A 26184-nucleotide genomic window follows, 5' to 3' on the forward strand; every position below is an offset into this window, starting at 1 on the left:
CTGAAACCCTAAGATTGTATGAAATTTATCAACCATGATAAACTTCTAGCAGAACTGTGACCTCCCAGCCGCAGCCAACACTAAGCCAGAATTACTGAATATCCCTACCTCACTAAACCTGAAATACCTTCCTACAGATCAATAAACTGGCCCAAAAGGATAAATAGTTTCTAACTTAGGAAAAAACATTCCATCAAGGAAAACAGAGTGCCCTGAACTTGTTCTGAACGTAAGTCCAGCCTTTCAATCAGACATCTATTTTACAAAAAAATTAAGATCGTAAAGATTTATGAGGAAACATTCAGAACCACTGAAATAAAGGTGTGACCTCAATGCAGAGCCTCGTGACCCTTGTGATGGTCTTGAAAATAGGTAATCACTACTTAGAGCAAAAATGCACAAGCTGCTTGATTGTGTGGACAAAAATGTACCTGCCTGGGTGTGTGGCGGCAGACGATGCCATGTAAACAAAAGACAAGGAAGGAGGACCTCTGACAGTGAGGCAGCTCAGTTCCACCTCTGTCACCAAGGCTCACCTGGGCAACGGGCCTGCTGTCATGAGAAGGTTGACATCTTTTTTCTCCTAGTTGGTTCCTGGCTGGTCCTTGGATGAAATCCTCTGCCCAGGTAGGGATACCTGTGCCTGATGGGGTCTGTATTTTTGGAACCCAACGGAAGACAGGCAGGCTGAGAGTCTTATGAAGACCCAAGAGCAGAAGGCTGGGATGAAGCCCTGTCCTGCAGAAGGGTCTCCTGGGTACCAGCCTGGGCTAGTGAGCCTGGTACCTTTGGCGAACCCCTCTTCAACCCATCAATAACAGCCCTCTGGTCTGACTAAATGATGATTCAGGGAAGAGGAGACTAGACTTAAATACTCTTGTTTTCTGAGATCCCAGAAGCTGCCTCTTCCTGAGTGTGGGCGAGGGTGATTCTCCTTCCCTTTTTAAGCTAAAAGGTGTTTTCAGTTTGCAGCGTTAGATGCCACTTGTAGAAAGGCAGCCTGTTCAGTGCCGAGAGTGCAGACTGTGGCTCTGCCACTTCCTTCCTTCCTGGAATCCCTGGCTCTGCCACTTCCTTCCTGCCTGACCTTGGGCACCTCATTCCTCCACAACAGGGAGATGATGGCAGTGCCTTATCTGTAAAATGGGATAATAGCAGGTCTTAGCTCAGGGCTCTCCTGGGGACTGAATGGTTTAAATGAGCAACGAATTGTAAATGGTTTAGAACAGCACCTGCAGTTTGATAAAAATGTGTTCCCTGATCAGGTGCCGTATATTTAGAGGTAGCACAGACTTTTCCTTTTGCCTTGGCGGTGAGGTTCTCCTTCCCCGGGAGGAGGTGTTCAGGGATAGATGAGAGAGATTTTCTGGAGTTCCAGAAAAAACAAACAAACAAAACCAAAATGCAATCCTATGCTCGTAGCTTTATGGTTGTCTGTGCAGGCTTCCAGAAACTCCACGTGGAGACTATTTCCTTGGAACCTTTGGCAAAACTTCACTTTAGCCATTTCTCATCCTGGCTTCAAGGTTTGGTCCAAGAGCCATTATGGAGGTGAAGAGCTCCCTCGAAGGCTGTGTGGAGGAGCCCTGGGGACTGGGTGTGGGGAAGGGACATTCTTCCTTTCAACACTTTTAAAGCATGAAGGTGCTTGCTCTACCAGAAGCCGGTAACTTCCCATTTTCCTAACCTATTCACAAAGCTCCTCACCACTTTCTATTGTGGGTGTTGACACCGTGTTCTTTCCCAGCCTTAACTAATCACCAAGAACTTTGGGTTTTGTCCCCTCAAAACCTCCAGGAACTTCAAAAGCCCCCCACAGCACACACAAATAAAGCCAGAGGTTTAAGATACTCTGGAAACAAATGAAATCCTTAGTTAGAAAGGGAATTTATGAAGTCAATAAATATTTAGTTATAACAAAAAATAAATGTGATTTTGAGGAGCAAGAAACAGAGGCTCAAGGTGGGAGAGGAGAGAAAGGAGTGTAGATTTGTTTGTAGTTGTTCAGTTTAGTCTGACGGTTCTGAAAAAAGCAACCACACACCCCTAACAAAGTCATTGTCTCTGGCTGTCACGAGTCACCTGTCCATCGTGAGGGCAGGTTGTTGACTTGGGGGGCAGTAGACTGATCCACAATATATTTTCGTTCCTTTCACACAGGGAATTTCAAGCATTTAAGGGCAAAGGGGGATTTTAAGAGAATGGCTTGTACCAAAGGGATTATATGAAAAAAAATTTTTTTTGAGTAAACCTCTCTTTATGTGCTCAAGTAAATGAGATCTGTCCTTAGCCTCTTTTCCCTGCCTTTGATTCTTGTGTTTGGGATTTTGATCCCCTTTAAAGCCAGGGGTGGGGAGAGCCCCTTCCAGGCTTCCACCCTGGCTCTGCTGCAGATAGTGGTACAAACGCAGGCTTCTCCAGTCCTCAGCGTACGCCGGGAAAATCCCCAAACCCACCACCCCAAGATGTGGCGCGGATTCCGGGCGTGTCCCCATATAACGGCGCTGAGATAGCTGATGATTCAGATGTCGGCTATCACTCGAGTGTTACTCCGTGATGCTAGCATGAGCTCTGCCAGCTAGCATGAGCTCTTCCAGCTGGCATGGAAGTTTCTCAAGGGTCAGCTGTCGTGGTCTCGGTCTCCTGCGGGTCACAGTTCACGTGCGTCTTCCCTCCCTGCCGGGAAAGCTCCCTGCTCTGGGGGCACATGGTTGGAGTGGAGGTGTCCCGGGCTGTGCGCTCCGCAGGCCCGGGCTTAAAGGCCGGCTCTCTAGTTGACTCGCTGAGCGACCACCCGAGGCCACGTTTCCTAAGACGCTCTCCTTACCTGGACCAGCCCGTCTCTAAAAGAAGCAAAGGGGAGCCAGTGAGGCTGGGAAGCTGTCAGCAGCCTTTCTTTCTTCCACCACTTGCAGTGTCACAACCATGATTCAACCCAAGACAGGGCGGCAGCTTCCCTAATTAGCCCGGAGACGCTCCGGACCCAGACGGTTATAAAAAAAAAAACAACTTTTACTTTTATTCAAACGTACAATTCCCATCCACGGCGCCCTCCCTCTGGACCCGGCCGTCGGGCCGCTGACCCCCAGGTGACCCCCGAGGTCGAGGCTGGAGTCGGGGCCGCATCCCTCTCGGATGGGGTGCGCAGGGGCGCGGGGCCAGGGCGCCTCGTCTTCTGGGTCGTCTGGGTCTCTGGCGGACCCCGGCCCCGCTCAGTGGGGGCAGCCAGGCCTGGAGCCCCGACAGCGCCGCCGCACGGGCCGGCCCAGGCGGGGTCGCCGCAGGCTGCTGAGGGGTTCCCGCGGGCAGCCAGGCCCGCACCCGGCGCCCTCCCGGCCTGCGGGGCCCACCTCCCCCGCCCCTCCCCGCGAGCTCGCGGCCAGACTCGGCCCGGCGGCGGGAGTGGCGCGCCGCGGGGGAGGTGCGCGCGACTGGCGGGCGAGCGAGCGAGCTGAGCGGCGTCCGCCCCCGCCGCGCCGAGAGCAGCCGAGCCGAGCCGGCGCGCCCGGGGCGGGGAGCGCGCACGAGGCCGGGCGAGCGCCGGCTCCGGAGGGTCGTGCCCCCGCCCGCGTCCGGGTCTCCGGGCCACGACCCGGCGGCGGCGAGGCCGGGCGGCCACCTGCAGCGCCGCGTGCGGAACGGGCGTCCGCGCTCCCGGGGCGGCCGCAGTCCCGCCGCCCCCACTTCGCCGACCGAGCCTCCGGCGCTTCGTGGAGCCGCCCGCGCTCCCGTGCAGGTACCGGGGCGGGGGGACCCGAGTGGAGCGGCCGCGGGCGCGCGTGGGCCGGGGACCGCGGCGCGGGGACCCGGGCGGGGACGGCGCGGGCCGGGAGCCGGGCTTGGCCGGCCAGCCAGGGGTCGGGGCGCCGAGGGCTGGGCGCGGGCCTCCAGGTGCCCCTCGGACCGCGGACAGGGCGCCTTGCCCGCGGCCGCCTCTCGGGGCAGCGCTGGCCCAGGGCCGAGTCTAGCCGGACGCGCTCCCGCAAGCGCCCGAAGTTTCCCTTTGCTCACTTTGCCGGACGACTTTGCGTCGTGAGGGGAAGCCTCGCAGTTGATCGTGTTCAGAAAATAGAAAAGAGGGAAGACGGTCTGCAGGGTTGAAGTTGTTAGTAGACGGAAGTATTTGTGCCTCCCGTCGCTAATGGCCACGGCAGGAGAAAATAGTGGACAGAGTCATAAACTATTTTCCTCCTGCTCCAGGTAATGGTTGATTTGTTATACAGGTTTTAGGCTTTGATTACAAGCCGCTAGTACGAGGTTCTGGGTGTGATCTAAGAAATGTTCGAATTTTTAATCAACACATATTTGTTGAACAGAGACTTCATCTCAGGCGGGGCTTTAATATGAGGTGAACAAGTGATCAAAGCATAAGTAGCTACGCCAATGTAGTAGTTACCAACTAAGCTTCGGCTTTTGAAATGCAAAGTGAAAAGGAATGCCACCGTTTGGATTGGACTTGCGTAGGTACAGGCGGCAGCTGGTATCGTGTCACTGCTGAAAACTTAATTTTGAGCCAGAAATCCATCCAGTGGGAGACAAGCAGCTGTGTGATCGAGCCCACCCCACACCTTCCCCAACTGATATCTTAAAATATCCCACCCCGTTATTCAAGCCTGCACGCTTCCTTCATTTACATAACATGTGCACGTGACCATGGAACAGAATCTGTTTAGACCCCGGTCTCCCTGGAGCTCACACCTGCGATGATGGAGCCTTCTGATCACTCCTTACAGCCCTTTGAGGTCATAAAATTGTGAGGAGAAACATATCTAGAGGCAGTGCAGGAGCATCAGGGGTCTCTGCCTTTGGGGGCCGGTGGAGAAGGGTTGAGCTGGGCTGGTTTCTTGGCACTGCCCCAGTGCTGTGCTGAGCCATATTGGAGCCTAAGGCAGAAGGAAAAATCAGTAATACGGATCCTGTCTTTATTTAAAATTGTGATGTTTTGTACAATGCGGATTTTGTGTTAATTTTGATGTTTTAAAACAGTTCATTATAACATTTATCTTCTGGAGTTTTTGGTACCGCCTTACATTTTGTGCCTGGAGCGAGGGCCTCGCTTGCCTCACCCTCGGTCTAGACTTGCCTGTGCGTCAAGTTTCTTAGCCTCTCTGAGCACGTTTCCTCGTTGATAAAATTTTAAAAAGTGGCCCCTCCACGGGTGTTGTTCAGCTCACGTACAGCATGTGGCCGCTGCGTGGGACCAGGCACGTGGGGCACACGAAAGGGTGGCTGTCCTGTTCGTATTGTCACTCAGCTTGGACATCTTGAGCTGGTCACCGAATCTTGCTGAGTGTCAGTTTGACTCAGCAGAATGGGAGTGGTGATCGCCAGCTCACAGGGTTAAGTGAGAGACTGTGGGTGAAGGTGCCTGGGCCTCTGGGGGGTGAGTTTTCCGCGATGGCTCAGGGGGCCTGGATTGCCTTGGCAAGCTTGCAGTCACCTGCTCTTCCTCTGGAGGTTAGCCATGTGCCTTGTGCACAGACACGCTTTTTTTTTTTAATTAATTTTTTTTTGGCTGTGTTGGGTCTTTGCTGCTGCGTGCGGGCTTTCTCTAGTTGCAGCGAGCGGGGGCTACTCTGGCACATGGGCTTCAATCGTTGTGGCCCGCGGGCTCCAGAGCACAGACAGGCTCAGTAGCTGTGGCACATGGGCCCAGTTGCTCTGCAGCATGTGGGATCCTCCTGGGCCAGGGATCGAACCCATGTCCCCTGCATTGGCAGGCGGACTCCCAACCGCTGCACCACCAGGGAAGCCCCCAGACACACTTTTATAAACGCTGTTTGTGTTGCATGGAGACCCTGCGGAAGCATTTGAATCCGAGTAGAGATGTTTCTTGCCCAGCTTTATCGTGGAAGGGTGAAGGTCACCAGCCACCAGTTGTGATGGGCAAAGATTTTTATAGGTGAGCTTAATTTCGCTGCCCCGAACGGACTTTGGTTCCCGTTTGATATATCTAGTCCTAGGTCATGATCGTGATTTTCCTGAGCCTAATTCTAGTGAGTTTCTCTCAGCCGCTATCTAGCTTAAAGCAGCTTAGTCCCTCAGAGTCAGTCTCTGTCTCCCCACGTCACCCTCTGGGGCCCCTTCTCACCGCAGGTGGTCTCTGGGCTCCAGGAGAAGGTTGCAGTTACATCGGGGCATGGGGGAGAGTGGCCCCTTGCTGTCCTCTGATGGGTTTCCCACGACTGAGCCTCCTTTTTCTGTTTCCACTGCCTATTGTCCAGCCGGGTGTCACTGGGGTGAGCCACAGCTGGGGACCCGGCTCCTGCATCTGGTCCTGAGGTCCCCACCCCCTTGGGTCTCCACCAGGTCCCTGCTGGGCACCTGGGAACCTGCCCAGTCTGTGTGGAACAGCCCAGGCCCCCATACCTGCTGTATTGAGCAGTCCCTGTGCTACCAGCAGGAGGAAGGACAGACTCCCCCCTGCCTTCTCCATCCCCCTCCACCTCCTGGGGGTTTTTCTTCCCGCACCGCCTCTCCTCCTCCAGGCACGGTGCAAAGGGCCAGGGGGCTCCCAGGCTCCTCTCTCCTGGTACCAGAACTTTTTTCCACCTGCAGGGCAGGAATCTTTCTTAGGTTGTGTCTCCTGTCTTCTGGACATTGTGGCTTAGAGTAAAGCTCTTGATGTGTAAAGGGAATTTCAACATCTTTTTCTCTTAACTCCCCCATCCCTGGAGAAACCAGATGTACTCTGGCAAGGTGGGAAGGAAGCAGGGTGGGGAGCAAGCTGGGGAAATAGACTGGAAACTCCCTCTCCCCCCGCCCCATCTTCTGGGTCGCTGACCTCGGTTATGTGCACTGGGCTTCTTAGTACCTGAAAAAGACTGGAAAGGCTGTAGGGCCTGTTGGAGTTGCCAGTCTGGGGCTGGGAGGAAATGGAGAAAGAGCAGCTTTGAAGCTTTGGTGGTGGGGGGAGAGCAGAGCTGTCTGCCTACACACTACTGAGCCCAGCCCGGTAGACCAGTTTCACACGCATTAGTGTTTTCCGAACAGTCACCCTATTTCTGCCGCTGCTGCTTCATCATCAGAGCGACCCACTGTATGCTTGGCATTTTACTAAAAGCAGCAGGAAAAGCACAGAAAAGTCCAAGTCATAATGGATGCTTCAGGGTCCTTGGGAATTGTCTGGAGAATATGATTAGCTCTTATGAAACCTAAAGCTATACACCCAGAGCCCTGGGTTTAGTTCACACTCCATGCGTGGAAGGTTAAGTGGCCAGTGAAGGCTTCTCAGAGGAGGTGGGACTTTAAGTAACATTAAGACTTGGCCACACAGACGTGAGATGAAAGAGAACTTCCCCTGGGAAGGAGCTCTTGAATTCCTAGAGACAGAAGGCTGCCCCAGGAGTGGCCTTTCGGGTCCCACCTGTGACTTGACCCTTCCTGGTGTTGTGCTTACCCGTTTCGTTGTCAGGGTACCTGTAAACCCTGGTACAGGTAGTGTCATCTGTACAAAGGACAACAGGACGGTCAGCTTTCTAAATGCCTGGTCTTTTCCCCCAGCTGAATGGAATTCAGAGGAATTCTCATCTAACCCTGTTATTCTTAGTTATCTGCACCTGGAAACTCATTTCAAACTTTCAGCTCAGGTAAATGGACCCTTAAGACACATCGGTGATTCTTAGGAGTTACGGCGGCATCCTTTGTATTGCTTTAACGTGCTATGACCCATAACCCTGAGCTCAGTGGGTCACAAACCAGTAGATGCCATGGGGTGGGGGGGCGGATGCTCAGCAAACTTAGCAGCAGATTGACAAGAAATGATCAGACAGGTGTGGCCACACCACTAGGGATGCCCCCTCACCGGTGTTGGCCACTAGCTCCGTGCAGACACTTGCACTGTTCCTGTGTAGATTCCGGGTAGGAAGGGCTCCCAGTTATTTTTCTTATGGTTAAGCTATCCGTGAAAAGAAATTACAGAAGAGCCTTTTGAAAGGTGAGGAGTAGGAAGTTATTTATTTGCTCAAGTGTCTTCCTAGCCCTGATGTGTGGGACGGGCTTTTGAATGTATGAAGTTTGAGAACTTCTGGAGTACCCACCTTCACCCCTGGGGTCCAAACACCAATCTGACCATTGTTTCTATCCCCAGATTCTCACATCTGTGGGAGACAACAGAAGCATCAGCTGAGGTGTGCAAGTTTCCCAAGAAACTGGTCTCAGAACAGCTGTCCCAAGTGTGGACATGAAAATGTCAGAGATGTTTTGCTTTCTTAAAGCAGGTTGTCCAGCCGAGGTGGGCAGTCAGGGCTTTGGTTTCCGCTCTGCCACTTAGAGTCCCTGCGACCCCATAGCCTGGGGGTAGTGACACACGTGCTCACACACACACACACACACACACAAGCATCACTTGAGGTACTGTATCAGCGGAGAAAATGCTTCATAAATTATTTGTGGCTGTTACTCTTCCATTGTCTTTCTTAGAAGGCAAAAGGGTGTTTATTATAGTTCTCAATTAGGAACCCCTAATAAAGTCTCCTAAAGCAATAAAGGGTCCTTCCTCAGCTGAGATCTGATGGCGTTCCAGGAAAATGAGCAAGTGTGCTCTACAGAGCACCCCTGAGCAGGGCTAAGTGGTCGATGTCCTGTGGGAAAGGACCTTGATGCAAGTTAAAGCAAAGAGCCAGGGCAGAAAGACGGGGAAGGTAACACAGGTAGGAGAGGGTGACACAGGTGGGAATTCCTCTGATTTCCATTCAGCAGGTGGGAGAGCCTCAGACCCTGAGTCCTGGGGCGTGCAGGGTTCCCGTGGCCCATCTCCCTCTGCAGTGTCAGCTTTCCCCGCTAACGTGTGCTTACAAGTACGAGCAGCAGGGCCGCGGATGGGAGGTGCCCTGGGCCAGTGACGCGCGCGCGCGCGCGCGCGCACACACACACACACACACACACACACACACACACACGTTCTGCTGGGAGCCATAGGGACAGTTCTGCCCGGCCACATCTGTGGCCTGCGGTGAGCCTCATGAACAGCCGTGGGTCAGAGGAGCACAGTCGGTGTCACCAGTGGGTAACCGAATGACAGCCAGTATCAGGTTCCTGTTGTATATTTAGTCTCCTGCATGTGAATAGATGATGAATATTTAGTACCTTTTCAGCATTAGTGTATCATGAATATTTACTGCCCAGCTGCCTGGGTATATTTAGCACCTCACGACTATCAGGTGTCTGTCTGTCCTTCCCCACCTCTCTGTGTTGGATGCACACGTGCCCTCCTTCCTGAGTTTTTATCTCCACTTAGTCATCCATCCCCTTTGCTGTCCTTTCTGTAGGCGCTGCTGCGAGCCTGTGCAAGCTGCTGTCAGCTCTTCGCTCTTGGTCTGCTTGCAGCTCTGGGGCAGGCACAGCCTCAGCACCTTGTGGGTGCAGGGGCAGGTGCGGTGCCCATGAAGGCTCTGACCTGGGTCCCTTGAGTTCTCCTCACGGCTCTGCAGCCCACGTGGGAAATGCAGGGAGCTGCTCCGAAGCAGCGTCTGCACTGGCATCAGCTATTCTAACCTGGGTTTGATACCTAACTCCTAATCCCGAGGTTCCATCAGCTTGCCTGTTAATTATTCATCCTTTCTCCCTGACCTCCTCCGCAAGGAGTGGTAGCAGGAGCTTTCTTATGGGTCCGTCTGCGTGGAAGATTCCTGACTTAGCAGCTGCAGTGCTAACTCTGCTGATGGAAGTGAGGAGCAGGAGGGTGGCATTTGCTGGGGGGTCGACGTCTGAACCAGGCGGCCACGCCACTCCACCTGGTGGTTCATCCTCCGTGCCCTGGGGTCATTTCCATGGGGATAGACTCGGCCCTGTATATTTGCTAGGTGTCAGCTGCATGGTCCATTGGAAATCAGATCTTTAAATCATGATGTATTAGCATTTCCAGTGTCCTTTCGGGGTGTGAATGGGCTCTTAGTGTACGAACACAAAACATCTTGCAGATGTGCGCCACCTGCTTTCCGAGGCTTAGCTGGTATCATCTTGCTGCTGTGTGGCCTTCGCGAGCGAAGACGGGTCTGTGCGTCGAGGGGTTCTGGTAAGCAAGGCTTATCCGGTACCACGTTCTAGAGCTGAAGTCGCTGGGAGCGTTGCATGGGTATCCCGGGGTCTCTAGGTGGCAGAGGGACCATTGCAGACAGGACTTAGCCAGGCCAGCAAGCGGGGAGGGCCTGGAAGGTGATGAACCCGGCGTGGGACGGGTCGTCCAGCCGCCTGGGGCCCCGACCAGACTTGTGGTTTGGCTCCGTCCTGGCAGTTTGCCCGCCTCGGGTGGCCCGAGGCCAGGTGCTGCATAACAGACAGACTCTCCCATCCAGCAAGCCAGGGGGCAGAACACGAGGCAGCTCGGTAACATTTGGGGGCGTATCCTTCCAAACTTTGTCCCTGCTGCTCCGAATACACATACATACGTGTATGCACAAAAGTATATATTAATACAAAGAGGTAATGCCTACACTGTTTTCTGGGCTGCCTTTTCAAAATGAGTAGCTCTTTTCCACATGGTCGGATACGCTTCCTTAGCACCAGCTGTCATGGCTGCGAGGGATTCCATGGTCAGGGTGGCCCCCGCTTACTCACCAAGCCCTCTGTCGGATGGACGTTTCCTTAGGTCATTTTCAGCCTGTCATCGTTTAGCAGCACGACAGTGAAGGCCGTTGTCAGTGCTCTTTTGTACGTTGTCTGGTCGCTTCCTTTGACGTCCTGTCTCATAAGTAGATTTCCTGTCTATGTACAAGCCTCCTCCTTTGAGGTGTCCTGCCCAGAGTCTTTTTTTTTTTTTCCCACACTAAAGTTTTTTTTCCCCACGAGATTTCATGGATCTTGGTCGACGGCATCGTCAGCATCTGTGCTATTCAGGATTTGCTCTGGTTAGTTTAAGGAGAAGAGGATTTAATGCAGGAAATTCAGGGATAACAGAATCATTGAAAGCTCAGCCCTGGGCCAGACCCGCAGGGGTGACCCCCAGAGCAGCACTGCAGAGCTGTCCCGCCGGGAGCTGCCTCCCACCCCAGACCCACCGCGTGGAGGGTCCCACCTGCTGCTCGGCGATCGTCGCGGAGCTGTGGCCAGTGGATCCCCTGGGACCCCCATCACCACCCATGGGAGAATCTGATGCCTCCGTGGTGGTGCCTGTCAGCAAAGAGGCACAGGAAACTCCACCTCGTGGGGAGCGTGGCCTGGATGGAGGCCGGGAAGTGTGGTCTTGCTTTTCTAGCTTCTAGCAGGCAGTGAGCAAGCCTGCAGGTGGGCTGAACTGTATCTCAGCCCTTCTCTCTTTCTTCTTAAAAAAATATTTTGTACTTTTTGTGTTCTATTTGATGCAGACGGGTGAAGTTCACAGAGTTTAGCCATGGGTTCTGTGGGCCTGGTCCCTGCCTTGCAGAATCAATCATTTGTCCTCTCCAGAGAAGGTCAAGGTCGTTTCCCCGATAAGGTTTTCATTTCAGTCCCCTTCTCTTCAGACCCCTTTTGACATGACCCCAGCCCCCTTCCTGCTCAGTCTTAGAAACCAGATTGGCAGCCTCTCCAGCCTGAGCTTCAAATAGGTAAAAAAAGAAACACTATATATCTGTCTCTATATATCAGTATCTATCTCAAGGTGAAGCCACACACGAATAGCACCTGCAGACTTGCCTTCTATACAGACCACGTATTTGAAAATCAGGCCCCCTGAGGCCTGCCTGTGGGAAGCTGTGGGCTGGCTCTTTTCTCTCTGGGGGACCCTGGGTTCTGTTGCCCCTTCACACTGAGCAGCCCTGAGCTGTCAGGCGTGGGTAGGAAGCAGGAGTTAGCTTATGCTAAGTTAATAGCCGATTTTTTTTCATGACCCATAATTGACCAGCAGGTAGTTTATGAACCGTATTTCTCCCTGCCTCTTCCAACGGCCTTTATGTGTAATTAGTGTGAATTCAGGTGTTTGTATAGCTCCAAGCTCCCCCTCTGCGTGGTTTCTGTATTTTCAGTTGTTCCAGGAAAGCATTGCCGAGGAAGGATTCCAGAAAAGACCGTGTCCTTAGCAACCCAGAGCCGTGGTGGTGGGGGGGTGTTTGGGTGACAGCAGGGGGGCAACCCCAGCCTGGGGGTGCACGCTCTCCTGACCCTCAACAGGTTCTCTGGCCCTCATGGTGTGTGCTCCCCCTTTAGAGATGGACTGTTTAAAACAAGCCAGTGCTCCCCAGCTCGAAGCTCTGAGGGGGGTGGTAGGGGTGAGAAGGGGGCTCGGCCCCCTCCATCTCCAGGTGGGCCGACACAGCCCTTGGGACTAGTCTTTGGAGGGTCCAGCAGGTCATGCTTTCAGCGAGGCGCATCAAAGGAACCCATGTCTTTTAAAAGAGAGAAAGTAATCGTGATTTGCTGTATCCCAAGTGATGTGCCTTAGGTTTCCACAACACCTTTCTGTGGTTTATATGTAACAGACATTTGCCTTTCTTTAATTTTAGGGGGTTGTACATTGATTGTATATGATGAAGTAAACTGAAATAATTATTTTACCAGCAACAGGTGTTTCTTTCCGTTTTTCTAAGCACGTACAATGAGATTCTGAATTTTGTGCATGTGGCATAGATACATTGGATAATCCAGGCTGCCTATTGCATAACCTCCCCCTCCCCGAATCTTGTGCTTTCAAATAGTTACTAAGCTGTGAGTGTGTGTGCGATTAGATGAGTCCCTTTCCAGATTAGATGAGTCTCTTTCCAGCGCAGAGAGCAGGTGATGTCGAGGCCACGCATCATTTTGGGTCTTTCATCTTCAGCATCTCATTTTGTCCTTACGATCACCCTGTGCATTTTACAGATAAGGAGACTGAGGCCCAGAGAAGCCAAGTAACTTGGCCAGGGCCCCTCAGCTAGTGAGCAACAGAGCTGTGGACCCACTTCCACCCCCTCGTCTCTCAGGAGATGATTTCGCCTTGAAAACAGACTGTTTGTTCCTTAGGTAACACGCCAGGTGCTGCCAGGACTGCTTTACCCCCACCCCCATTTTTATTCCCATTTTCTGGAGGAGCAAACTGAGGCACAGAGCGGTTATGAGACTTACCTAGACAGCCAGTCCACGGTGGAGCAGGGAATTGAACCCAGTGTCCTTTCCTTGTCGCCTGTTGAACTCTTCCTTGTCAACCTCTTGAACTGTTAATGTGGAAATGGCCTGGAAGTGTCCTTATAACTGGCCCAGGGTTTCTCTTAGCGGGAGTGAACTTGGCAAGTTACTCCCCAGGGTGTGCACGAGGCCTGGGGCACGGGAGGGGCTCCTTGTTCCAGGCCACTTCCCCCCAGAGCTGCTTCCATGACACCCACGCGGGGCGGGAGTCTCTGGGGACCCTCCTCTTCCCTCCTGCATCCGCCGCCTGCTGCAGCTTCTGCAGGAAAGCAGAGGAGGGGAGGTGGCAGGTGGGGAGACAGCTGAGGGCACGGGCTGGGGGCTGGGCTGACCCAGTGGGCCTTGGGCTCACTTTCCTCCAGGGTTGTTGGGAGAAGCAAAGGCAGTCGTTTGTGTGGAAGTGGCAGGTATGCTGTAGCCAGTGGACAAGAGTGAGTTAAAAAGGATGTGTTATTATAATTAAGCCTTACTTACCTCTCTCTCTTTTTTAATGTTAGAACATTCCTAGTTAAAATTGAACGAGGCCTCGTGACTGGGAGCTCTGGGTGCAGAGCCTGACTCTCGCATTCTCCAGCCACGTGGCCTCTCAGCGCCTCTGTTTCCCATCTGGAAAATGGGATGGGACGAGCCCCTACCTCTGAGGGTCGTTGTGTGGACCAACTGGGGTACTGTTGCCTGTAACGTGCCATCTGAGAGAATAAGAAGTGTAGTGTCGAGTGAGGGGGACGGGTTGGAGCCCCGGTGGGCTGAACATGGGCTGTGTTCGAGGCACTGTTGGGTGCTTAAGGAATACATGATCCCACTGGTTCTGGCAGCAACCTTAAAGAGTACAAACAATTATCCCTGTTTGGAGGTGAGGAAACGAAAGCTCAGGAGGTGAAAGTGGCGTGTGTGCCTGTCCCCATCCGGGGACACCTAGGTGGGCAGAGAGGGAGGCGGTCACCTGAAGCCCCTGGGGGTGGGGGAGGGGGTCCGGAGCGACCGGTGCTGGGATCCTGCCTTGTCACCAGGTCAGTGGTTGGCTGGCACACCAGGGTGGCTGCATCCTGAGTCTCTCGGGCTCCACGGGGCAATCCCAAGTGAACGGTTCACCATGTGCCGGCAGGATTAGCCAAGGGAGCAGATACTTCCCAAACATCCTCTGTTCTTGTTTCTCCCCAATTCCCAAATAAACACTTCCGCTGTAATATCAACATGACATTACAACAGTTCTTTGCTCTTCTCATGGATGTGTAGTCTTTTGTGTGAAGTTGCAGTTTAAGCTCTTCACTGTCAATCAAAGTGGAATTCCCATCTGAATTCAAGACACAACATCCAGGATGGTCTGCCATGGTGTTTGGTTTCTTAAAGGCTGTCAGTTCTCCCCTAAAGCCAGAGTTCCTGGTCTTTCTGAGTAGGAGTGTCCCTTTGTAACATTGGACAGTTAGGGAAACCTTCCACATGACAGCAGTTATATTTTTAATATATCAGTATATAAACAAAAAGACAGTATGAATTTTGAGGCTCATCTAGATGACATATTTTATTAATCACATCTACACTTATTTAAAAATAATAACCTACACAGGGAGATCCGCTCGGTGCTTTGTGACCACCTAGAGGGGTGGGATAGGGAGGGTGGGAGGGAGACGCAAGAGGGAGGAGATGTGGGGATATATGTATATGTACAGCTGATTCACTTTGTTATAAAGCAGAAACTAACACACCATTGTAAAGCAATTATACTCTAATAAAGATGTATAAAAAAAGAAAAGTAAAAATAATAACCTGCATATGTATGTGACATAATATTGATACCATTTCTATATAATGCTTCTTTATCAGGGATTCACAGGTAAAGAACTAAGGATCTGTGTTTGGAGATTTCATATTTGTAGCCTTTCAAAAAAGTGGATATGCCCTTTTGCAGTTTGCTTTTTCCTCCTGGGTACTTTGCTTGCAATTTCAGTAGGTTCCACCAGGGGGTGCTTCTGCAGTGGATGAAGCTTCACTCCAGCTATGAGACAAAGTGTAGTTTTCTATTCCCAAATGTTTTCTTTTTAGGACAAACATACCTTAATTAAAAGAAAACATATGAATTAAGAAAAAATGGTCTAAAAGAGGTAACCAAACATGAAGACAAATTTAAGAGATGTAATAGGCTGAATAATACCAAAATTCCAAGTATTAATTACTGCTTAGTTGTCTCTATTTCAGGATTTCAGAATTAATTAATTAACTAATTTATTTATTTATTGGTCATGCCACATGGCTTATGGGAGGGGTCCCCAACCCCCGGTACCAGTCTGAGGCCTGTTGGGAACCGGGACGCACAGCAGGAGGTGAGTGGCAGGCGAGCGAAACTTCATCTGCCGCTCCCCATCGCTCCCCATCTCTTGCATTACCACCTGAACCATCCTCCCCCACCCCCCATCTGTGGAAAAATTGTTTTCCACGAAACCAGTCCCTGGTGCCAAAAAGGTTGGAGACCGCTGGCTTATGGCATCTTAGTTCCCTGACAAGGGATCGAACCTGGACCCTGGCAGTGAAAGCGCCAAGTCCTTACCACTGGACTGCCAGGAATCCCCAGGATTGATTTTTAAAAAGCAATCCCCAAGCGTCAGCCACTGCACTAACTTCCAAAGGGTCTGAAGTGTCACAGCCCAGGAGAGCTTTAGCATTAGAAGTACACAGGATGTCGTAACCACTTAGGGACCATGAGGCACCAGGACCCCACTTTTATACCTGGATCCTAACAGAAGGATCCAGGACTCTAGCAGGCACGTTGTTCCCTCAGCAGCCTGGTCTCACAGGCCACCGTGGCTTCTTATTCACCTGCGAGAGAGAGCTGCATGTCAAGCTAATTTGAATATGAAACACGGAGCCAAGAAAATCAGGCAAAAGTCCTCAAACAAACCTATCGTTTCATCCAGTAGTCCCACTGGTAAAAGTTCCCTGCTGTTTGTTCTTTTCAGTGTGCCTTCAGTACACATTATCAAGGTCCATGGAGCCCACAGTCTAAACAGCACTGAAATATAAGCATAAGTGCAATGAATGTGACGGGTGAGGGCAGCAGATCCTCTGGGGTGGGGTGCCTGGGGCCTGGGTCCTAGAGGCACTGGCCGAGCTTGCGCCAGTTTCCGTGGGGAGAGTCCAGGGAACCCTGTGGGGCTCACGGTGGGGCAGGGCCCACCAGCCCAGTGGACACAGGACGCACAGTGCTGAGCGTCCGTAATAGCTTTAGGGGCCCACAGAAATGTCTTAATTTCTTCTAAAATCAGAAGGAAAACATGAACTTTAGGTTCAAGAAAATGTTTTAGTATACAATAATATATTCATCTTTATACCAATGCAATTGTAAGACCTGGCCTCCAGGCATTGTCAAGCGTTATTTTCTTCTCCTTTGTTGGTCCACCTTGTCATTCAAGGGAGGCCAAGGAGGCGGAGGGTGATTGCCTGGGCTGTACCTTGGCCTGATACCAGCCTGCTTGAGGCTGCCGTCGCCTCACCTACCCTGCTGACTCAGGAGGTCTGGGTGGGACCGTACTTTGTGTTTAACAAGCTTTTGCGGGTGAATCTGCTGCGTGGCCAGGGTTGAGGGCCTTGGCCTTCACCTGAGCGTGTCTGGGCCACGGTTGGGCAGATCTGATTTCCAGGACCCGGGCTCCCACCTTCCTGCAGGAGGGAGGAGCCCAAACAGTTGTTGGGGAAGATTCCAGGTGTGCAGGGCTGGGCTGGCCTGCACCCCATCTGCTCTGAAGAGGCACAAACGCTCCTTTGTCCTCAGCCCCTCGGGCCTCCCGGTCTTCCTGGAATCATTCTTCCTTTTGGCTTCTCCATACCCAAGGTGCACATTTCCAGCTTCCTTCACCCAATTTATCAGCACACACTTGCTGCAGCCGAGTGCACGGCACTGGGATTGGGGCAGGACAGCTGACTGTGGGCCGGGCCTTCCCAGCATCAGCTGACAGGGCACAGACGTGTGAATAGCTTATCAGAAAGTAAACTGGATAAGTAAGGGCTCCTCCACAAGGTGCAAACCCAGTGGGGAGTTTTAAAAAATTCCTAACATTTTATTTTACTTATTTTTGCTATTTTATTTTATTTTTTATTGAGCTATAATTGACATTAGTTTCAAGTGTACAACATAATGATTCAATATTTATATATAATGCAAAATGATCACAATAACTCTGGTTAACATCCGCTACCGTACACATTTACACAATTTTTTGTAATGAGAACTTTTAAGATCTACTCTCTTAGCACCTTTCAAATAACGCACTACACTGATTTTTAAAAAACTGTATATACTGAGTTTTTGTTTAGTTTTGAACTCCACCCTTCAGGCACACTGAGAACAGGAGCCGGGGACAAGCAGCTCGGGGGCGGGGGGAGGGTGTGCAACCAGAAGGGGGTTCAGTCCCGGAAGCACTTTTGAGGTGCGGTAGACATAGCAGTGGATGGATCTAGAGGAGTGAAGGTCGTTGCTACAGGGAGCGACACCTCCAGTTGGGAGAAGGGTCTGGTGTGTGTGGGACAGGCTGTATCTGATGGGACAGGGCATGGGCTGTGTAGAGGGCTGTCGAGGGCGGAGGGGTTTAAAAGAGGAGGCTGCCGCGAGACCGAGGAGGAAAGCGCGGGCGCCCCTTAGTGGCCACAGCCCTGGGGGCCTGCAGGGGCGACCACTCACTCAGTGAAGGCTTTGGAACCAGCTGTGCTTGGCTGGGGGACATTGCAGAGACAGCGCCTACATGCGGAAGTGTTCACAATTCGCCTGTCTGCCCCTAAGATAGTCGGGAAATGCGATGGGGAAGCTTTTCCACCAATGACAGAATCAAAGATGGATTCCCGGGAAGGGTGCTGATGGGAAATGTACAGAACCTGCATGAAGATAGAGTTAATGCAACTCCCAGCTAGGATCTTGGTGGATAACCTATCAGATATTAAAACATATTATAAACTTATAATACTTTAAACATTTTGATTTGGGGCTGGTAATTGAAAGCATATCCATGGAGCAGACTAGAAAGTCTGGGAAATAAAAGTTAATAGATTTAGTTAATATTTAACCACTAGGAAAACCATCAGGTTTCTCACTCATGTCAAACCCCAAAATGTATTCCATGTGGATTGCAATTTTAAATGTAAAAATGAAGTCATTAAATTTACTTCAGTTGAGAATTTAAGAAATGATGGGATGAGGAACATCTTTCTACATGTGATACCAGAGGCAGAAGCCACAAGTCAAAATGGTTGTGTCTCACCAGGGGGAATCAAAACTTTAGTGTGCTAAAAGGAAAAAACCCCAAAACAAAATAAAAAGTCAGTTGATAAACTGAGAAAGAAAAACTCCTGCAACACGTATAGAAAAATACTCTTACATAAACAACTCTGATAACTGATATGAAGAACTCCTTTTGTGAATGAACTTGCCAATAGGAAAGTGGCTGAACGATGTGAATTCGTTCACATAAGGAGAAATAAATGGCAGTAAATCTGAGAAAGTCGGTCGTAAAGTAATAAAATAGGTGCATATTAAAATTAGATACTATTTTTTGCCATCAAATTAGCAAAATTTGGGGTGTGTATCGTTTGTGTTTGTTTTCGTGAATGATGGTACTTGGTGCAAGTGGAGCCGTGTGGAAGATACAAGCTTTCTGTCAAGCAGTTTGGCAGTATGTCCCAAAACCCTTAAAAGAATTCACCCCTTCATCCTGGGGATTCCACTTCTAGGAAATTTTCCCAAGGACACAATTAAATCTGCAGTGAAAAGATTTCTATGCAAGGATGTTCATCACAACATAAGTTACAAAGATGAGAACTTGGAAGCAATTTAAACACCCAATAATAGGGAGTGAGTCATTCATACGCCAAGTGTGGTTGAACCCTTAGGAACATTTCCGAAGGATGCTTAGTCACAAGGGCACTTCGTGATCTAGGGCTAAATGAAGTAGGCGGGAGGGATGGTGGGCCGGGGCTGGAGGGGGAGCCGGGGACCCGTGGGAAAGAGCTGGGGGGCCAAAGTGAAGATGGGAGATGTGTTGGGAGAATAGGCCGGTCTTCACTTTTTTCAGAGCAGATACTGGGTGCAAGGCACTGTCATTTAGGTGTGATTTGGAGAACAGGAAAGTTTGAACCAAAGGAAGGGGTGCTGACACTGGGCAGGCTCTCAGAGTAGTGGACCGGCTTTGTGCCCTGGGGTCTGGGGTCCACCTGGCCCCTCCAGAGGCTTTGCTTCCGGGACTGAACCCCCTTCTGGTTGCACACCCTCCCCCCGCCCCCGAGCTGCTTGTCCCCCGCTCCTGTTCTCAGTGTGCCTGAAGGGTGGAGTTCAAAACTAAACAAAAACTCAGTATATACAGTTTTTTAAAAATCAGAATATAAAAACTTTTAAAAGAGGGATTGTAGTCTATATAAAAACAAGTTTAGGGCTTCCCTGGTGGCGCAGTGGTTGAGAGTCCACCTGCCGATGCAGGGGACATGGGTTCGTGCCCCGGTCCGGGAAGATCCCACATGCCACGGAGCGGCTGGGCCCGTGAGCCATGGCCGCTGAGCCTGCATGTCCGGAGCCTGTGCTCCGCAATGGGAGAGGCCACAACGGTGAGAAGCCCGCGTCCCCCCAACCAAAAAAAACAAAAACAAAACAAGTTTATATGTTATTTGTGTGTGTGTATAGGGAGAAGATTGAAAGAAAACATTGTTTTGGGTCAGCTCTGATAAAATTATGGGAGATTTAATATTTTTCTGTATTTTTTCTTATAATCAGCATCGATGACTTTTTTTAAACAGCTTTATTGAGATGTAAGTGACGTATAATCTTCTGAACACATTTAAAGTGCACAATTTGATAAGTTTGGACATATTTATGTATCCGTGAAACCAATACCACAGTCGAGACAGTGAACATATCCATCACCCCCAGAAATGCCTCATGCCCTTTCTAATCTCTTCCCTCCATCCCCCTCCCTTCTCACTGGTCCACTCTCTGTCACTGTTACTCAATTTACATTCCCAAGAATTTTATATAAAAGGAATCACGCAGTAGATCCTCTCTTGTCTGGCCTCGTTCAGCCTGTAATTGTTTTGTGATTCATCCATGTAGTTGCGTCAGTGGTTTATTCTTTGTTATTGCTGAGTAGTATCCCCTCGTATGGGTACAGCACAGTGTTCTTACAATCCATTGAATTACTGTTATAATTAGAATCCCCATTTTTCTAGGTGTATCCTAACATTAGATGATGTCGTGGGAGTTTGGGCTCCTGCCGTCCGGCCCCCTCTGGAAGTTTGGGGCAGTTTTCCAGGCCAGTGCCCTGGGTGAGCCCAGAAGGGACACCTGCTGTCATTCACCAAACAAAAGGCTCGGCCGCGCCTTTGAACACTTGCACTGTATTCGGTCAGTGTTTTGATTTGGGTTCCAAGGAGACGGAGAGCTGGTTAGTAGACATTAGGAAGATTTGCCTGTGTGCTTCCTCTCGGTCATAGAGTTGGAGAGAACTGTGTCGAAAGAGCTTGACCTCTGGGACTTCCCTAGCGGTCCAATGGTTAAGACTTCGCCTTCCAATGCAGGGGGTGTGGGTTTGATCCTGGTTGAGGAGCTAAGATCCCACATGCCTTGCAGCCAAAAAACCAACATGTAAAACAGAAGCAGTATTGTAACAAATTCAATAAACCTGATGACTGCCGGACACTGCGCCGGACCGGCCCTGGGAGCAGCCTTGGGCTAAGATTCATCCTTCCTTCTCTCTCAGGGGTCTAAATTACAGGGACGAGACTGTCAAGAACGGAACCAGGAGGAAGGGCAAGTGGCTGTGTCCCCCCCGCCCCCCGCAGGAGTGCTGACTGCCGGGCGCGTGCACCCAGGGCAGCCCGCCTCCCCCGCGGACCCTCCAGCTTGAGCAGAGTTGATGAGGGGCCTGTGGTTCCAGGGCCCTGAACTGGTGAGCTCCGGAACCCGATCCCCGGGAGGCGGGAGGCGGAGGAGGGGTCAAGACAGGGCTCCACCTCCACCCCGCGACTCCTGTTTTTAAAAAAATCTCCTTGGAAGCGGACGGTAACCAACAGCAGGCCTGCCTGGACCACGTCCGGCCCGTGTAATCGGAGAGCTACCGTGGGGTGGAGACGGCACCCAGCCTCTGTAACCCGACGTGGGAGGGGTGAGCCCGGAGCAGCCCCGCCGTTTTCTGGAAGCGCCTGCGGGCTCGGCCCCGGACCTTTTCAGTTGCTGTGGTCCCGCAGCGGTGGCGGAGGAGCTGCGTCAGGGCTGGAGTCCGTGAAGCGCCTGGGGACAGGCCGGGGGTGGGGGTGTGTGCCGGTGGGGCTGCCCGTCCTTAGCATCAGGGGTGGGCAGGACCCTGCTGGTTTCTTGGGACCCCCCTCCCTGTGTGCGCCTTTTCTGCGCGTTTTCACTGGTGGCGTCCACGTGCGCGTGGGTGTGATGCCCAGCACAGAGAGGGGCGCCGTCCCGCTGGAAACCTGGCTCTCGGACGCTTCCTGCCTGAGGTGGAGGTTCCGAGGCCGCCTTGAGTAAATGTCCGGGCTGCTGTTGGCACTGGCGGGGTTGCTGTGCGGTGCCGGAGGAGGTGGAGGAGGAGAATGACTTCCCAAGTGGAAGATCCGTTGGAAGAATTCCAGGACTGCCGGGCCCCCTGTTGGTTCTTGCCTCCTCCCATAGCGTATTTAATCCTGAAAACAGCCCTGCAGTAGGGTTTGTTATGTTTATTCTGATTCTCGTGAGGCTCAGAGTGTGTAAGTAACTTGCCCGACCACATACATTGGTTAAGGTCCTTCTTTTTTTCTTTTCTTTTCTAAGAGTCAGACAGATTTCATTTTATTTATTTTTATTTATTTATTTTATTGGCGTATAATTGCTTTACAATGTTGTGTTTCTGCTGTACAATGAAGTGAATCAGCTCTATGTATATATATATATATATCCCCTCTCTCTTGGAACTCCCTCCCACCCCGCCCCCCCCATCCCACCCATCTAGGTCATCACAGAGCACCGAGCGGAGTTCCTGTGCTATACAGCAGGTTCCCACTAGCTAGCTATTTTACACATGGTAGTGTATTCATGTCAAATCTAATCTCCCAATTCATCCCACCCTCCCCTTACCCCCGCTGTGTCCGCACTTCCATTCCCTATGTCTACGTCTCTATTCCTGCCCTGGAACTAGGTTCACCTGTACCATTTTTCTGGCTTCCACATACATGCGTTACTATACGATGTTTGTGTTTTTGCTGCTGCAGAGCGTGCTCTCCGTGACTCCTGGATGCCCAGACCTGCCCTCTGATGGGAGGTGTGGTCCTTAGTGACTAAGGGGCCCCCCACATCTGACCAGCATTCCTTGCATCTAAGCATGTCTGATACCTGCCCCTCCCCTCACTGCCCACAGGTTCCAGCCTTGAAACTCTCTGTTCCCCAAACCTCCCCAGAGGCTGCAGGCCTGTGTCCTCACTGCCCGTGGGCTGCCCACAGGTCGCTCTTCCCCCTCCCTCGCCTCCTGCGCAGAAGTAACTGTTCCGTGTTGCTTCCCCTCCGCGCTGTGTCGTACCCCCGCTACAGGTAGGGCGGAAACAGCCGACTCTGAGATTTCCTGATGGTGGACACTCTGCCTGAGGTCCTGGGGACGTGGAAGAATAACGCAAAATAGGTGTTCAGGAGATGGTTTTGGAATTAGGTTGAGCTGAGCTTTTAGATGTAAATTCTCCCTTCTTTTCTGATCTCTCGTCTTTAAGGTTTGAGAACGTTGGCAATAGTGTGAGAATTTTCCACACTCCAAACGGGTCTCGATGGTAAACAGTAAGACAGGTTTAATTTTTAACTCCAGATTTTAACTCCATGGTTGTGTACCACGAGCATATGGCTGGACGTATCAAGACATCCATCCGTGGAGTTCAAAATCGGGGCTCGTCCCCACCAGTGTGATTTGTGGAAGTGATGAGAGGCCTCCCCGCCAGGCCGAGGACCCCTGGCCCTGAGCTGATGGGGTGCTCGTGGGCGCCTTGTGGCCTGTCTCCTGGCCCCTGCTTCTAGGCGCCTCAGAAATGAGTCAGAACATGTGCGCGTGGGCTTGTGCGGGTGGCAGGGAGCCCAGAATTAGCTCAGTTGCTTCAGCAGGGCTGCCGAGGGGAGGGGGCAGCCGTGCCAGTCGGGGGCGGGAGGCAGGCGGCCCCCAGCCGCCGCGGGGGGGCGGGGGCATCGCTCTCAGGAGCCATCACGGGCCTGGAGCGGGGACAAGCCTGTCTATGCCTGGCACACGCCCCGTTGCAGACGAGCAGTGGGTTGGAGCAGCAGATCTGTGCAAGCACAGCTGGTGTGAGCCCAGCGCCTGAGACAGAGCGGGGGTCAGACGGGCACGGCCAGGTCGCCCCTGAGGAGCAGGTGGCAGACAGGAGTGGGCATCGCCATGCTCGCTGTTGACCTCCAGCCCAGAGCCTTTACCTGCCTGCAGCATACCTGGGCCACGTTGTACCCACCCCGCCCACCGCCTGACAGCATGGCCCCCTCCTCCATTTGTTGTTCTTTTACTCTTTGCAGACTGCCTTTTTGTTCGAAGGAATGAGCAGTTAGCATGGCTATTTCAATCAATTGCAAAACTTTGTGGTCTCCCTTGTCCCTTTCCCGCTCTCCCCAATCCCGGGCACAGGTGTGTCGTCCAGGACGCTGGTGGCTGTCACCAGAGGAAACACTCCCGTCGCCAGTTAGGGCCAAACAAGGGGCGGGGAGGGGCCTGGCACGTGTGACACCACTGCATGAGTCAGCCAGCTGGGACAGTAAAACAGTTAAGCACACGTGTGTCAGTATTGTTCTCGAAAGAACATTTCTCCACTGTCACCTCTGCCGTTTTCCTGTTGCCATGTGAGACGCATGCGAGCAGAGCAATCGGTGTGCTTGGGGTTTCTGTGGGTTTAATCATGTGAACTGACGGTTTGGGGAAGAAAACAAAGCATCCACAGGTTTTCAGGGTGGCCCAGCTTTGAGGCTCAGCAGGTAATTTCTGCCTGGGAGTGCCGGCCTTGCCTTGGGCCCCAGCGCTTGGATTCAGGAGGCCACAGCGGGCCACCGGCACCCTGTCCCGCAGAGGCTCGGCGGCTCCCGTTCCTGCAGGTGCCTCCCCTTCTGGCCCTGGCATCGATCTGGGCATCCTCATGACGTTGAACACACCTGGACCTCGCACACTAAGGGGGCGGATCGTCATCTGTGGGAGTCTGAGAGCAGGGACTGCATCCTGTCAGCTTCGTCCATCAGTGCCTGACCTCGTGCTCTGCCCACGGAGGCCCAGGACCCTCAGTCAGTGCTTGTGGGCCGGCACCTGGGGCTGCGGGGGGCATCTGTGCAAAGTGTCCCATAGTCTGGAGAAACCTCCCCGTCTATAGAACCGTCTGTTTTTTTTTTCAAGGCACAGCTTGCACCCAGCAGTCTTATTTGGGCCCACCATTAACTGCGAGGTGGGCAGGGCCAGAATTCACATGCCCCTTTGAGCATTAGGGACGTGCCTGTGTAGGAAGCAGAAGCACAGGCACTGTGGGTCTCCCGCCTCTCAGATAGGCACCCGGCCCAGGTGCCTGGCCTGGGGACAAGCCCCCCCCTACCCCGCCCCGGCCCCACCCAGAGCTCTGGGTGTAAAGACCCCCTCGGCAAGCCCCGACCTGGGGGTCTTGGAGCACGAATAGTTCCAGAGTTTGGACAACTTCTGTATTTTCCAGAACCGGTAGCCGAGAAGAGCGAAGTAGTTTGCAGTAGGCTAAATGTTGGAAAAATTATTTGGGGAAGATTTTTTTTTTTTTAATCCCAATCCAGGTTTATAATGCCTGGCCAGCAACATCGGTGTGATATTCGTCCCATAGCTGCTCTGTGCGACCACAGCTACTGTGACCCCGGCCTGCCTCAGGCCCGAGGGGTTAGACGTACACTGCTGTATCCTCCACTTCCTGGCAGCCATAGGGGGTTGAAGACAACTTCTCAACCTTTCTTGCAAAATAAACGGTTTCTTAGATTTTTCTGGTTCTTTGTGTCCAGCAAGCTCACTGGAACCTGAGTCCTGAACACCCCTTTTGTCCGAGAGGTAATTGCATGCACCCTGGAGCCGAGCAGTTGACCTGTCTCACCTGATTTAATCTTCCTGTTGATCCCGGGCGTAGGCGCAGTTATCAGCTGCACTTTGCAGAAAATCAAACGTGTGCACTGGGGACAGACCCCTGCTGGGGTCCCCCTGTAAACGGGCCCAGGCCCGATGGCCTCTAAGCCCACACTCTGGCGGGGGGTGGGTGTGGGAGGGAAGCACACCTTAACCCTGACCCGTGTGGCTTCCAGGCTGCTCCTTGTTTGGGGAGAACGGTTGTCATGTGAGCCAGAGCTGACTCTGCTTCTGGGGCGTCCTCGGAGCAGTGGTTTGGGAAGCAAAGAACTACTCAGAATGCATCCTCAGAGAAAATGCTGCCCTGCGCTGTTCGCAAAAGGTGTGCGGTGTGTCCTGCCTGAGGGTGGTCCTGACCCACAGCCTGTTGGCAAGAGGTCTCTGAAATCTGCTCCAGCAGGTGGAGCAGCTGCAGGAGGGGCTGGAGCCGCAGTGGGAGGTGGTGCCAGGCCGGTGGGCAGGGAACAGCATTCCCCCCTGCCCCCCGTGCGATGCTGGGGAGAAAGGACACGATGACAAGACGGGCTTATTGCTGAAGGGTGTTTTATTAAGCCCGGAGGGTTGAGAACCTGCACGGAATGCAGGCATTTCCTCCTTCAGGATTCAGTTACCCCTTTTGAAAGCCGCCAGAGCCCTGATGCCCGTTCATTTTACTGTCGTTGTCCCTCAGCCATATCGCTGCCCCTTCATCATGCCCGCTGATGGGCTTTGGACCTGGGGACAGGCTCTGTGGGTTTGCAGGTGGCCCGGGAACAGGATTCCTCTGACCAAAAGGGAAGCAGGGAAACGAGCAGCTGGCCAGGTGGCTGGGGGTGCCCTAGCAGGTGGAGCGTTCGGTGCCAGGTCCATGCTCCCCCGGGGGAAACCGGCTCAGCCTGGCATCAGATTGCAGTGGGCCTTTGCAGGTCAGAGCAGGAATAAGCGGGAGGGAGGCGGCTTCCTCGTGCACGGCTGCTGTTTGCTCGTGTCACGCAGCCTGACAGCTCAT

At 52.3% G+C, this 26184-nt stretch overlaps 1 protein-coding gene across 3 annotated transcripts in view; it reads left to right on the top strand.

Moving 5' to 3' along the window:
• Positions 1–3451: 3451 nt before the first annotated feature.
• CRACDL (CRACD like) overlaps positions 3452–26184 on the top strand; it is a 121698-nt gene continuing 98965 nt past the window's right edge. For all 3 annotated transcript variants that reach the window (XM_060027675.1, XM_060027676.1, XM_060027677.1), the window contains exon 1: positions 3452–3736. The gene's annotated coding sequence lies outside the window, so the exon portion shown is untranslated. The remainder of the gene's footprint in view (positions 3737–26184) is intronic.

Source organism: Delphinus delphis, chromosome 12 (genome assembly GCF_949987515.2).
Source record: "Delphinus delphis chromosome 12, mDelDel1.2, whole genome shotgun sequence".
In the NCBI taxonomy this organism is placed as follows: domain Eukaryota; kingdom Metazoa; phylum Chordata; class Mammalia; order Artiodactyla; family Delphinidae; genus Delphinus; species Delphinus delphis.